The 13,097-nt window shown below is 39.4% G+C and overlaps 1 protein-coding gene and 1 long non-coding RNA gene across 2 annotated transcripts in view; one reads left to right on the top strand and one right to left on the bottom strand.

Annotated features, from left to right (window-relative positions):
- The window catches only part of LOC138968792 (allene oxide synthase-lipoxygenase protein-like), a 141,112-nt gene that overhangs the window by 96,707 nt on the left and 31,308 nt on the right, over positions 1-13,097 (top strand). The window lies entirely within an intron of this gene.
- Positions 10,484-13,097, bottom strand: part of LOC138968794 (uncharacterized) — a 379,269-nt gene continuing 376,655 nt past the window's right edge. The window contains exon 2 of the long non-coding RNA XR_011456286.1: positions 10,484-11,913. This is a non-coding gene — a long non-coding RNA (uncharacterized lncRNA). The remainder of the gene's footprint in view (positions 11,914-13,097) is intronic.

Genomic DNA, 13,097 nt, shown 5'->3' with positions numbered 1-13,097 from the left:
AAATGCACGCGTTTGTCATTTCATTCACACTTTCTATGCGTCAACGAGATTTAAGTTGGCTATCTGGAACCCTTTTTCGGGATCAATGATTGTTTTACAGGGGTCAGGTGACCGACGCTTATATAATGGTACCCCCAAAAACGGAGTGACAAAAACATTAGTTGGCATAACCCCTGAGGGACCAAAACAAGGGCAAGTTACTTAAAATTGCGATTACGAACGTTGCCGTCGAACCACTTGAGGTAAGAGGTAGGCGTACCGGTATGCGAACGTGGGCGCAAGCGTTTGTTTGTTCGTGGAACCGGATTTGCTTGTTTGTGTGGGTTTCTGTTACACTTAAACTGTTAGTAAAAGTGAGTGGGTTGATGCAAAGCATCCGGTTTTGACAATAGTCATCACCCGTTCGCCTTCTCACTCTACACATATGCAGTACAGAAAAAAACGAAGCAAGAATAAAAATACGAAAGTGAAAAAACCCACAAATAAGCAATACTGGTCCCACAAACAAACGAACGCTCGCGCCCACGTCCGCCTGCCCGCCCGTGCATACACACACACTCACACACATAAACACTCACACGCACGCACGCACAAACACACACACAAACACACACACACTCACACACACACAAACAATCACACACACACACACACACATTCACCCACAAACACACACACACACACACACACACACACACACGCAAACACACACACACACACACACATATGTTATGTGTCAACAATTGGAACTCCAATATATACAATTCTGGAAAGGTCAAATACGTAGTTCGCCTAAGTTAAATTGTTATAAAAGATAGTAACAAATTACAAAACAGAACCATATCTTTTATGCATAAAACAAAGAAAATATAAACAGTCATTGTGTAAACTAAGAATAAGTGCCCACGACCTGAAAATTAAAACTGGTAGATACAGCATTACACACACACACACACACCCACACACACACACACACACTCACACACACACACACAAATCCACATTAGGTACCGTTTGGCTATACACAGTGTGTAACCCGTACGGACGAAGGCGTTAAGTACCTGTTTCCCATACACACTGATGGTTGTGTATAGTGTCAGTAAAGTGTGAATAGGTGAGGATGGAACTTTAACCGTCGAGTAGAAACCGTGTAACCTTAATTAATATGTTGCATGTTTTGCTTTTGATTTGTATGTTGCTTACTTTGTCATTTTGTTGTTTATGTTTATTTGCTTGTTTGCTTACTTGTCGATTGTTTGCTGGTTCGTTTGTTTACTTTGTTTATTTGTCATGTTGCTTTACTTGTTTATCATTTATTAGACATTTGTATTAGAAGTAAGGACCGGTTGTAAGAAAAGGCGTCACCTTAAACCTCTATCCTTGAAAAATAAAGTTCCATCATCATCATCATCATCATCATCATCATCTCTCTCTCTCTCTCACTGTGTATCTCTCACTGTCTCTCTCTCTCTCTCTCTCTCTCTCTCTCTCTCTCTCTCTCTCTCTCTCTCTCTCTCTCTCTCTCTCTCTCTCTCTTTTTTTTTTACATTATTTTAGTCAAGTTTTGTCTGTGTGTGCGTGTGTGTGTGTAGAGCGATTCAGAGTAAACTACTGGTCCGATCTTTATGAAATTTGACATGAGAGTTCCTGGGAATGATATCCCCGGACATTTTTCTTTTTTTTGATAAATGTCTTTGATGACGTCATATCCGGCTTTTTGTAAAAGTGGAGGCGGCACTGTCACACCCTCATTTTTCAATCAAATTGATTGACATTTTGGCCAAGCAATCTTCGACAAAGGCCGGACTTCAGTATTGTATTTCAGCTTGGTGGCTTATAAATGAATTGATGACGTTGGTCATTACAAATCTGAAAATTGTAATTAAATTTTGTTTTTTATAAAACGATTCAAATTTCCGTTCATCTTATTCTTCATCATTTTCTGATTCAAAAAACATATAAATATGTTATATTCGGATTAAAAACAAGCTCTCAAAATTAAAAATATAAAACATTATGATCAAAATCAAATTTCCGAAATCGATTTAAAAACAATTTCATCTTATTCCTTGTCGGTTCCTGATTCCAAAAACATATAGATACTAGAATGAATACCCGCTTCGCCGGGTAGCCGGCTTCGCCGGGAAGAAGTACTTAGAGCCGTACGCCGGCTTCGCCGGGTCCGAACAATGGACCCGCCAAGCTTAGGTCCCTCCCAGATTCGTGGAATGGGAACAGCACGAAAATGATTCAGTGGCCATAATGCCATTCCTGACCATATCGAGTCCCATCCTTGTCGACGAATGTAACCGTACGTGTTAATCACCTTTGGAGGCGAACTCCACTCAAACAGGATTGAGCAATTTATAGCTTATCTGTAAGCCCTTTTGAACTGTTATGGCTTCTCAAAAGTAAAAAGTAAATTTTAAGGGGCTTATTGTCCGTCAGGTCTTAATTGCCTATATTGGACATGAATTGGTTTATACGATTCGAGTTTTTACGCCCTCACGGCTTTTGATGTTTGCGTGTTTAGGTGGTATCAGCCATCTGCACTTATGGTAGAATGACCAAGATCTTTAACGTGCCATTGTGGTGACACGGGGGTGGGAGATGGATACCGTCTCTGGGTCTGCACATAAAGTTGACCCGTGTCCGTCCCGGCCCGGATTCGAACCAGCGACCTCTCGATCACAAGTCCAGTGCTCTCCCACCTGAGCTACCCGGGCCCCCAAAGGAAGGCCAGTACATACAAATACACAAAAGCCGCCAGACCACATCACAAACAGAACTGAACAATCCCCAGGTGTTGCTCACATAGAGAGAGAGACACACACACACACACACACACACAAACACAGAGAAGCCGTATCTATAGAGAGATAGATGACAGTGTATTTTTCGCGTGGCTATAAATTGATTCGACCTTTGCACTTTTACAGTGAGGATAATTTACGGGTCCAATTTACGTTCTGGACACTGCGGTGACCTTCTAAAAATAGTAACAGAACGCCGGGAATATCCGAAGACGCACCACTCATACTATAGTGCACCATACGAAGGAAGGGAGGTAAACGCTGAAAACCTGGAGAAGATGAGAAGATAAGGAAGAGTTACTTATAATGGTGAAATGAACACAAAAACAAAAATCAGTTCAGCGCTGCGCGCTGAGAGCACGTGTTGAAATATCTCATCGATGATATTGTGTCCGGGGTGTAGCTGAATACGGTGTCCAAATTTGAAAAAGATCCACCGAGAACTTTGGCTTTGGTGTGTCGGTATGGGGGCCCGGGTAGCTGAGGTGGAACCAAAATAGCTGAGGTGGAACCAAAATCGGTTCAGCGCTGCGCGCTGAGAGCACGTGTTGAAATATCGACCAGGTTGTGTCCTGTCCCGGGTCTACCTGAATATGCCCACCAAATTTGAAGCAGATCCATCGAGAACTTTGGCCGTGCATCGCGAACTCACACACAGACACACACACAGACACACAGACACAAGTCGTATATATATATATAGATGATATGTTTGGATTAAAAACACGCTCAAAAGTTAAAACGAAGAGAGGTACAGAAAAGCGTGCTATGCATCACAGCGAAACCACCACCGCGCTAAACAGTCTCGTCAGTTTCACTGCGTTTTGCGCGAGCGGCGGACTACGGTCACTGGGAAAAAATGCAGTGCGTTCAGTTTCATTCTGTGAGTTCCACAGCTTGACCAAATGTAGTAATTTCGCCTTAAGCGACTTGTTTTTTGTTTTTTGTTTTTTTAAATTGGAGAAAACCTTTTTTTGTTTTTGTTTTGTGGTTTGCATGGTTGTTTATAAATACAAAAAGCAATTGAGGAGCCATACATGGTTACTTTTTTTTCTACTTTTTTTAATTTTTTTTTTCTTCTTATTCTCGTCCATCCGCTCCCTCCCACCCCCCCTCATAATATTCACAAACGTCATATGATCACTTCACCTCATCTCGACTTATACATTACTCACATACTTCCAATGTACATTTCATTGTCCAATATACTATTCAAATCGTATCTATCACCATACTTATACATGTATTTACTAATACACATTTTTGCAATCAAAATAATGTGATTAAGTACCTTATTATTTTGGCATATATTACTAGGTTGATAACCAAACAAGACATCGTGTTCTGAGAGGTGCACATTTGATCCGGTATTTCTAAAAATATAATGGACAACATTTTCCCAAAAGCTCGTCATCTTCTCACATTTGCCAAAAAAGTGTTCAACATCTCTATATATATACGACTTGTGTCTGTCTGTGTGTCTGTGTGTGTGTATGTGTGTCTGTGTGTGAGTTCGCGATGCACGGCCAAAGTTCTCGATGGATCTGCTTCAAATTTGGTGGGCATATTCAGGTAGACCCGGTACAGGACACAACCTGGTCGATATTTCAACACGTGCTCTCAGCGCGCAGCGCTGAACCGATTTTGGTTCCACCTCAGCTATTTTGGTTCCACCTCAGCTACCCGGGCCCCCATACCGACACACCAAAGCCAAAGTTCTCGGTGGATCTTTTTCAAATTTGGACACCGTATTCAGCTACACCCCGGACACAATATCATCGATGAGATATTTCAACACGTGCTCTCAGCGCGCAGCGCTGAACCGAATTTGGTTTTTGTGTTCATTTCACCATTATAAGTAACCCTTCGTGGTCGGCTGGGCGTTAAGCAAACAACCAAACAAACAAACAAAATATATCCCGCCAACTAGAGTTATTACGGCTTGTTGATTTTGCTAATACAAAAGTCATTTTTTCTCACTTCATTGGTGCAAACAGTGTAATTTTGTGTTGTAAATTATATTGTTATGCAATTGTTGTTATATTTGTAAGCATAAGAGAGAGAGAGAAAGAGAGAGAGAGAGAGAGAGAGAGAGAGAGAGAGAGAGAGAGAGAGAGAGAGAGAGAGAGAACTCAGAACTCAGAACTCAGAAAGTTTATTGTATAGGCCAACTGACCCGTTACAACCGGTGCATATATCAAACATGACAGCCTCTCTCTCTCTCTCTCCCACTCTCACACACATACACACAAACATTCTGGCTTTCACTCCTTCTCACACACACACACACACACACACACACACACACACACACACACACACACAAACACACACACACGCGCACATACATACATGTATGGGTATGTACAGGGGATGGCTGGTGCCTCATCAAATACATCCTCAACTACAACATACATCAAAGGACATAGTTGTTTAAAAACCAGCAGCTACACAATGCACTCAACCACATCAGCAAAACAGAGAGACATGAAGCAAAATAAATCATTCTGTTACACCTTAGGAAGTAAATCACGGCGTTTGTTAACATAATAAATAAATCTGCCTAAATCATAGAGACCCTTCTTGTTTTGCATTATCAACTGAAAGGAAACCAAACAAGGATATGATGTGTATTTAAAGGGTAAGTATTGGCAGCGAAGATCGTTCAATGCATCACAGTGAAATAAAATGTGCATTTCATCCTCAGGTGCTTTTTTGCAGAATGGGCAAAACATGTCCTGTAGGGTATGTGGGGAGTATCTCAATTTATGTGAGCGTAATTCGGACACGCCCACTCTGAACCCAATGAGTACATCTCTTATATGCTTATTTTTGACAAAAGTAAAATACGTTTCCATGCAAACAGATAACTTAAATACGCGGTAAACCTCAAACCTTGCGCTGGTATTAATGCGCTCTTGCCAATTTTGAATATTACAATCTATTAACCTCTGTCTAAAACATTTCAAAAATGCTTTCTCGCATTGCACACCTTGGTTTTCCCACACAAATCCGAAACCAAATTTATACAAAGTTAATCTTACTTGGGATGTCCAACAAAACTTGCCTTGCCTGTGCAAATACAACTGCATATTATAAGCTTTTTTAGGGAGTCTGGAATCATTCATCTTGACTAGGCGTAACCAATATTTTATACATGCAACATGAGAAAAAATGTACAACGGATAGCGACCAGTTTCAGCATATGCTATGTCGTTTGGTGTTCTTGGCGCCACGTTTAAAATCTTTTTAAGCGCAAACGTGTGAATCTTCTCTATCTGTGTTTGTGGGTAAAGAGAGAGAGAGAGAGAGAGAGAGAGAGAGAGAGAGAGAGAGAACAAGAACAAGAACAAGAACAAATCTTTAATTGTCTAAGGCCACAGCCCCTTACAATAGTGGTTAAAATAACAGCAATAGTATCTGCACAGTTATAAATTATAGTCACGCATAAAATTCAACAAATACATTAAAACCCTGATGACATATCACTGAACCTCATTTATAAGGGTTCGTCTCTTCTGCAGCATGAAGAACACAAATCTGCTGAAGCTGTTCATCACATTTTCCTCATTATTGCCACAGAAATACACAAGTTGTTGTTGCAGCGTCTTAGAGTTCGAGATTTTCAAATACTTTGCTCGAAGGTCTTGATAAAAAGGACATAAAAATACAACATGGTGTTCATCTTCTTTATCAGCTGTACAGAGAGGACAGTTTCTTGTCGTTTGGTTTGGTGCGTACCGAAACTTGTGAGCGTTGATTTCGGATACTCCTGCGCGGAAACGAGTAAGAGCAACTCTGTACTTAATATCTTCGATTAATTCAATGTATTTCTCTTTTTCCAAGCATGTTTTGTAACAATTATAAATGTCAAAACGTTCACTGCATTCTAAAAAGGAGAACCATTCTTGACAAAAACAATCTTGTAAACGTCTTTTAAACTCTTGTAAGAAACACTTCTCATTCCCAACCGTTCCGTACATCCACACAGCAGCAAAACCATTACAACATAAAAGACTCTGCACATGTGAGACCCAATTTGTGTGGCCCTTCGATGCCAAATTACATAAAGCTTTATATGCAATCTTGGAATATCTTGAATCAGGTTGCTTCAGCAGTGTAAACCAGTATTTCACACATCTGACTGCAGAGTTAATATACAGCGGATGTCTTCCCAATTCACCATACACAATGTTGTTTGGAGTTCGAATTGTCACTTTCAGAAACTTTTTACACGCAAACAGGTGGACCCTTTCCACAGAGTCATACTTTCCATATCCCCATAGCTCTGAACCATACAAGAGCATAGGAGCGATCCGTGCGTCAAACAGTTTGAAAAACACCTTTGCCGAATGGCAGCCAAGTCTGTTCAGTAATCTAACGATTTCGATCACTCCCTTTTTCGCCATGGTTGTCTTTGTTTCTACTGCAATGTTCCAGCTCAGTTGGGTGGAAAGGGTTACACCGAGATATTTAAACGAGTTCACAATCTCAAGACGATCCATTCCGTAGAACCACTTCTCTTTTTGTGCAATGTGCCCGCCCTTTCTAAAAACCATGACCTTAGTCTTTGTCAAGTTCACGTTCAGACACAGTTTTTCTGCAGAGCAGCGCAGGACATTAAGCTGGTTTTGTAGGCCTACTACAGTGCTGGATAACAGCGCAATGTCGTCAGCAAAAAGCATTACAAACAGTTCTAACTCAGACGGAGATAAACGTATCCCATGTCTGCCTCGTTGTATGACATCCTGCGCCAGTTCGTTGATCAGAAACGAGAAAATTGTCGGTGAGGCTACACAACCTTGCTTAAGGCCTTGCATACATTCAAAGAAATCAGTGTATTCGTTTCCGCACCGCACGCATGCTTTCACATTTTCATACATGCTCTTTAACACCTTAAATATTTTGCCTTGTATGCCTAATCGAAAAAGCACTGACCAGAGCACGGGGCGCTTAATGCTATCGTAAGCCTTACAAAAATCTATGTAGGCTACATACAGTTTGGCCTTTTGTGAAAATTGTTTCTGGACGCAAGCGTAAAGGGTAAACACATGATCAATAGTTGAGTAATTCCTCCGAAGAGAGAGAGAGAGAGAGAGAGAGAGAGAGAGAGAGAGAGAGAGAGAGAGAGAGAGAGAGAGAGAGAGAGAGAGAGAACATTGAACATTGAACTTTATTACAGGAAAGATAGCATTAGGTCCGTAGGACCTCTCTTACAGCTAGTCCTGATCTAAGCAAAATGGTTATAATCGAAATGGGAATACATAGGAGAGAGAGAGAGAGAGAGAGAGAGAGAGAGAGAGAGAGAGAGAGATTTTTTTTTAACGATTAACGAGTTTATTGCATTTAGGCAACATGCCCCTTGCAATGGGGGGAAAAACGTGGCAAAAACAACGTCAAGGACAAACATAAATGTAATACTGGTGGACTATCTAGTCCATCAGAAAAAGTAATTGTGATATTATATAATATGTACATTACAATTACAAGGAGAGAGAGAGAGAGAGAGAGAGAGAGAGAGAGAGAGAGAGAGAAAGAGAGAGAGAGAGAGAGAGAAAGAGAGAGAGAGAGAGAGAGAGAGAGAGAGAGAGAGAGAGAGAGAGAGAGAGAGAGAGAGAGATCACTCCATCAAAGTGTCTCCTTTTGAATGCTAAATATAAGTCAGGGAATACGTCTAAAAATGGCATCCAAATTCCAGGAAATATGTATATTACCTGGATATTTTAGGGAATATATATATTCATTGAGTGAAACAGGGAATACGTATAAATCAAATCTCTTATATTATTAAAAGCTGCATCAAAAGGTTTGCAACATTGATATCGGGACTACACAAAATAGAATGTTTATATAATGGGTGGTGGTGGATAATGCTGTCTGGATTAAAATATAAAAACAGGTAAACAGGTGGCGAACTGTAGGGGAAGGGCCCCTAATATGGACCACTTTTTGTTTATTGCTGATAACTAGCTTGTTTTCTTGCGAAGAAGTTTCATTTTGTGGTTGGTAGTCCTTCTCTCTTAGTTGAACAGTTAGGCCTAATTAGAGTGAAATAGCTTTGATAGACCTTCAGCAAAAATTAAATACAGAAAAAATCACAAATGGTCCATATTAGGAGCCTGGGCGCCCAATATGGACCAGTGAAGCGGCCTTCACGAATCACTGTAAAAAGACCCCAATACTTCAAAATAACATGATACAACTTAGTGTGCAAGTCAGACTAATTCAAATATGCTTTAGATTTAGCTGTTTCGGGTTGATGAGAGCATTATTTGAAGCACACCAGGAAACTGAAGAAGCTTATCAAAAACAGAGTGAAAATAAGTGAAATTATCAACTTCCACAAAAAAGACTATTTGTTATATTTTTTTGAAATCTCGAGGGCTAGTTATAGGTTATTTTCAGCAAGCTTCTTAATGAATTAATTAAAATTGCCTTTAGTTTTTATTTTCTTCGATTTGTTGAAGGTGGTCCATATTAGGGGACTCACACATACTTTGAGGTTTTGCTATTATTTTTTGTTTGCAGTAGAAACTCGGGGTGCACACTGTTAAAATATAACAAATACTGCCTTAGCTGTCATATATAGCCATTTTTGTGTTATGAAAGCTTTGGCTGTGGACAGAAACGAGTCCGTTTTAGGCGGCAAATTTAGAGTGAACGCTGCCAAAAGTGAAAAAAAGCGAAAAAGCCTAACGGTTTTGAGGTTTGTGTTTCTGCAACTGTTTTGACATGTGCAACTCATCCAGAGAGGGTGAATAAAGCGAATGAAATTGTTTTGAGTGCTCTAGCGCCGTTAGTTTGTCAGAACAGGAGGTGGTCCATATTAGGAGCAGGTCCATATTAGGAGCCTTTCCCCTATTAAGTTTCACTGACGGTCTAGTCTTCAGTGACAGTGCAAATAACAAATCAGAGGTGATTCTTGTTAAACATCAAGCTTTTATTTATCCGTATGAATTTAGCAATGAAAAACGGATTGACAATTAAGGGTAAAGAGAGAGGAAGGGAGAGACAGAAGGAGGGGGAGAGAGAGGGAGGGGTGGAGAGAGGGAGGGGGGAGAGATGGAGAGGGGGGAGAGAGGAACGGGGGGAGAGAGGAAGGGCGAGAGAGGGATGCGTGGGGCTGGCGGTGGGGGTGGGGGGCCGTGGAGAGGACCAGCTAGTCGTAGAGCGATTCGACTCGCGCAGTGGCTATACATTACACAAGCCCGCTGAGAAACCTACTGGAGAGCTAGAGAGACAGCTGGACGCATTCCTTGTTTATGGTCAGCAGATTAATGTACATGTACTGCCACACTGAGATTGAAGTCGCAGAGGCTTACATCGGACTGGGTGGCCGAGTGGTAACGCACTTGCGGAAGCGAGAGGTTGCGAGTTCGACCCTGATTGAAATTTTGGCCGAGCAATCTTCGACGAAGGCCTGACTTCGGTATTGCATTTCAGTTTGGTGGCTTAAAAATTAAAAAAAAAATTTAAATTTTTTTTTTTTTTTCAAAATGTTTTATTCAAATAAATAACAACAATTAACACTATCTCATACAATGAATTAAATACAGCTTATCGAATACAACAAGCTAACTTTTTTAACGTTTTGTTCTTCGAACACTCACACAAAAATGCTTCTTATCTGTAACTGCCTATTAAAAATACTTTCCAACGGTAAAAACGAATTTGTTTTTTTATATATACTAACGCACATCTGTCCGATTAAGATAATGTGGTTCAATTTATACATAGTTGCCTTTTTCACCATTACAAAATGCATACCAAATAAAACATCACTAACTTTCAAACAATCTTAATTTCTAAAGTACGAAAAATAAATTCTTCAATAAACTTCCAGAATTTGTGTACAACCGGGCATTCAAAAAAGAAGTGTTCAATGAAATCAGTTACATCATAACAGTAATTACATTTATTAGTTTCCGTTACTTTCATTTTACACAGGAGAATGTTGGTCGGATAAATGTTGTGCATAATTTTCCAGTGTAAAACTCTTAATCTAGTCTCTTGTGTTGACTGATAGGCAACTATCCAAGATCGTTCATCAATTTCTACATTAAACTTTCTCTTCCAAAATCCTCCGGAACATGGTACATCTGTTTTCATATTAATAATCTCTTTCCTATATTCTCTGGCACTTAACACATTTTTGCCGTTAAACAGTGGTAAGGTAATACAAACATCATCAGTCATATTTACAAAATTTTTCCTCATAAATAATGACACAGCAGCTTTTACAACATTATATTCAAGAATTCGGTTTGGCGAATATCCAATCAAATCACATATGTCTTGATATGATAATATGTCTCCCGAACGTACAATGTCAGTTAATACCAATACACCTCGTTGTATCCAACTTTCAAAAAATAAAACTTTGCCACTATACGTTATGCATGCATTATTCCATAATAAAGTCGGCCCGACTGTCCCACGATCGTAGTGGTTATTATCCAGCCAATATTTTAATACTGCTTTCCAAAAGTGTGATTTCACTAGGTCTAACCCTTTAAATCTTGCACTGTTTACATTCGATAAGAAACATTCAAAATGCTTTCCAAAACGCAAATACATCATCTTTGGAGTGAAACTCCAATTATCATTTTCATTTGATGTAGTCAGTTGTGAAACCCATTGTAATAAAAAAGAAATTTGCATTTGCCTGATACCGATCATTTTTAAACCACCTTTTTCAATTTCAAAACATAAAACGCTTCTTTTCACCTTTTCAAAGGCCTTCTGATTACAATCTCTTTTTCGCCACAAAAATCTAAACAATAAGGTATTGACTTCATTCAAAACACAGTCAGGTAATACAAACGCTTGCATAATATACACAAATTGTGAAATTAAAAACGTTTTCACAATACATATTTTCCCTACAATGCTCAAATTTCGCTTCTCCCATGCACAGATCAATCGCTTAATATTCCTTATTCTTCCAGTCCAGTTATCTTCTACCAAAGAAGCACTCTTATCATTACAAAAATATACACCCAAAATCTTCAACTTTTTCTTCCAAACAAAATTATAAAATGTTTCATCACAATGTTTTCTACTACCCAACCACATCGCCTCAGACTTTCTCTTATGTATCCTTAAGCCTGAAAAGCTAGAAAAGTCATTCATTATTTCAAGTGCACAATACATATCAATCTCATCCTTTAAAAAAAGGGTGATATCGTCTGCATACAGAGCAATTTTAATAACAGTTGCAATATCAACATTGTTCCATAACGAGATTCCTTTAATACGTCTACACTGTCTTATTTTTGATGCCAACAATTCAATGGCCAGTACAAAGGCCAAACATGAAAACGGGCACCCTTGACGAATCCCGGCTTTCACATCAAAAAAATCAGACAACCATCCACAATACTGCACTGAGCTAACCGTGTCGTTCATTAACACAGTCACCCATTGAACAAATTCTGGCCCAAACCCGAATTTTTGAAAGGCTTTAATAATAAACTCTTTTGAAATACTATCGTACGCTTGAACACAGTCAATTGCGACCAACAGGCCAGGTTGATTTAACTCGTGTGACTGTTTGATTACATCATCAATTAACCTCAATATTGTAGATACTTTTCTGCCTTTAATATAGCCTTTAATTAATGACTTTGGTCATTAAAAATCTGAAAAACGATCCAAATTTACGTTCATCTTATTCTTCATTATATCCTGATTCCAAAAACATATAAATATGTTATATTTGGATTAAAAACAAGCTTGATCAAAATTAAATTTCCGAAATCGTTTTAAAAACTATTTCATCTTATTCCTTGTTGGTTCCTGATTCAAAAAACATATAGATATGATATGTTTGGATTAAAAACACGCTCAGAAACTTAAAACAAAGAGAGGTACAGTAAAGCGTGCTATGAAGCACAGCGCAACCGCTACCGCACCAAACAGGCTCGTCACTTTCACTGCCTTTTGCACTAGCGGCGGACTACGTTCAGTTTCATTCTGTGAGTTCCACAGCTTGACTAAATGTAGTAATTTCGCCTTACGCGACTTGTTAGTACTTACGGGGACACGACTGCCAGATGGCCAGATCGACACTGCGCTGAAATGAAATACCAAAGTCCGGGCTTCGTCGAAGATTACTTGACCAAAATTCCAACCAATTTGGTTGAAAAATGAGAGCGTGACAGTGCCACCTCAATTTTCAAGAAAAGCCGGATATGACGTCATCAAAGACATTTATAAAAAAAAAATGAAAAAAATCTGGAGATACCATACTCAGGATCTCTCATGTCAAGTTTCATGAAGATC

The sequence above is a fragment of the Littorina saxatilis genome, linkage group LG6 (genome assembly GCF_037325665.1).
Source record: "Littorina saxatilis isolate snail1 linkage group LG6, US_GU_Lsax_2.0, whole genome shotgun sequence".
Taxonomy (NCBI): Eukaryota; Metazoa; Mollusca; class Gastropoda; order Littorinimorpha; family Littorinidae; genus Littorina; species Littorina saxatilis.
This window is presented reverse-complemented; position numbering and strand designations above follow the sequence as displayed.